Here is a 2,716-nt window from a genome sequence, read left to right as displayed (position 1 = left end):
TTCCTGGTTTCCTCATAACTAAAAACAAAATGTAGGACTTCATATTAATGCCTGCTATACATATGTCCCTGGCTAGCTTAGAATTTGCTATGTAGACCAGGCAAATTCATAGAGATCCAGCTGCCTCTGCCTCCTGAGAGCTTCAATTAAAAGGTGTGTGCCTTAGTGAAAAAATGTATTTTAATGTTAAGAATGTGTTTAATTCTGGTTGGCAAATGTTTTGAGTGTGTAGAAATATTTTAGTTATCCCCAGTTAGTTGAGTTTTGATACAAAAGGCATTTCATAAAGCATATTTTTTTCTCTTTTTGGTCTGAGGGTATAAAAACAAAATTCAGTCCTCTCATGACACAGTGCTATTAAAGTTGTACACTTAAAATGTACACTGGCCTGGTAGTGGTGTCACACACCTTTAATCCCAGCACTTGGGAGGCAGAGGCAGGTGGATTGAGTTAGAGGCCAGCCTGGTCTACAGAGTGAGTTCCAGGACAGCCAGGGCTACACAGAGAAACCTTGTCTCAAAAAACCAAAATAAATAAATAAATAAATAAATAAATAAAATGTACACAAGAAAAAATTATTAAATCCTATATCCTTTAAAAAATATGCTAAATATATTAGCGTTGACCTGGCACAAAATTAGGGTTTGTCAAAAGAAAGATAATTATTCATTTTAAGGAAAAGGTTATTTTTGCCATAAATCTCAGGAATACTATTTGGAGAATTTCCACATGTACGTCATTCAACACACTGGCTTGGAAGCCTGAGGCAGAATTGAAGCACAGTCTACCTGAGCTACCAAATAAGTTCAAATCTAGCGGTAGAGACCCTGTTCATAGCTCCTGGGGGTGGAGCTCCTGGGATTCCTCACCTCCCTGGAGGTCCTGCTGGCAGTTTATCTTTTCTGGAGGAAAGGTGACCTTTAGCAAACACTGCAGGATGTATTGAAATGCAAATTCTTTCCCCCCAATCACCTCTCAAGCCTACTGTTTTCTTCTTTCCTGGTTGTTTTTCTTCTTCCTGGCCCTGTAGCCTAAATTCCTTAGAGCTTTTTGGCATGTGGTAAAACAACTAGCACAAAGGTGTGGAATAGTTTTTGTTTTTAGGGTCTCTTATCATATTCTGGCTTTGAACTCAAGGCAATCCTCCTGACTCAGCTTCTTAAACTCTGGGATTACAAGTGTGAGCCAACGTGCCCAGTTTAAAATGGCAACTTTCCAGGAAATTTTGCTTATTAAGGGTTTTTTGGGATACAAAAGAGTATTCGTTAGAAATGTGATTTTTTTTTTGCAATGTTCTTATTTGTTTACCACACAAACGTGCTCTTATTCGATCCAGAAGCCTGTCAATTCTCTGAGTATGAAAGCCTAGCTTGCTTAGCCTTGCTGTCTCCCGTTTCCTACACGGTAGACTTCAGAGTTTGTGTAACAAACATTTTTTATAGGGTCTTTTATATAGCCTGGGCTCGTCTTGAACTCAAACTGGCAATCCTGTCTCTCCTTCCTACATACTGGGATTACAAGAATGTAGAAGCACACTGAGGTCCAAGGCACTTTTGAAGCTTTATTTCCATACTATCTTCCAGTCTCATTGCACTTTACATAATTAGATTAAAAACCTTTCATAGCTAAGGATAATACTTTCTCTCCCCACTCTTTCTTCTCTCCTCCTGTTTTTTTGAGCATATGTATTGTTTATCTTGCTCTGACTTCATTTGTGCTTTTCTCCACAGTCATTTCTAGGTGTAAATAAGAATATTAGGTTAATTTGCTTTGAGGGTTTTTATCCCTCCATGCCTTTTCAGAGGTCGTTATCTGAAGTAGTATGTGCACTCTTTCCATAAGAGCAATTTACTGTATCTGCAATTACAGTGAGCAGTATGTTAGCACTGTAGTTTTGGGTTTGTCTCTCCTGCTGAAAATGCCCTAAGTTTAATGTTTTGTTGTTGTTTTTGAGTGTGCGCAGGCCAGCCTGGCCTCAAACTAGCTCTACTCCAGCCTTAGCCTCCAGAGCACTGGAATGACAGGTATTTGCCAGTGCTGTCTAAAAATTGTCCCGCAGGTTAAGTTAAACACACACACACACACACACACACACACACCCCGAGACGTTATAGAGTTTATTGTTGGTAATTAAATTCTGAGGGTTTTTTCTTATCAATAATCATAGGTAAAACTTACTCTCATGGAGCACACTGGTAGGGAAACAGACATTTGCCAGTAGTGTCTCTCAACTGAGAGCTGGTGAAGTGAGTCTTAGCTTTGTTTGCTTTACAGATTACTGACTGATAGGGTGGGAGGAGGGGTGGACCCTGAAATTGTGCAGGACGGGGGCTCCATGGCCTTCGAATGTACCTCTACTCTTGCCAGTAATCTTGGAAAATGCTCTTGGTAGAAAGGTAACAATTTACAGCCATTATTATTGAGGCAATCAAAATGCGGGCCCTGTGGGATGTTGTGTTACAGACAAAACTGAGAGAGTGTGTTGCTGCATTGAGTAAAAAACTTTCCTCCTAGCTAATCCTTCTCTGCTCCCTGATCCTAGTGATAGCCTCTCTAGCAGTGGGCATACTTAGGTTTTCCTCTTATTCTGGCTTCCTCCCGTGGCCTCGCAACTCCTCGTTAGTCCTTCATCTCTTTAAAGTTTCCCTTCCACTTACTTTTCTTCCCACCCTCTTTTCCCCAGATAGCTTACCCCGCCCCTAGCCCGCACCACCTA

Source organism: Mastomys coucha, chromosome X (genome assembly GCF_008632895.1).
Source record: "Mastomys coucha isolate ucsf_1 chromosome X, UCSF_Mcou_1, whole genome shotgun sequence".
NCBI lineage: Eukaryota > Metazoa > Chordata > Mammalia > Rodentia > Muridae > Mastomys > Mastomys coucha.
This window is presented reverse-complemented; position numbering follows the sequence as displayed.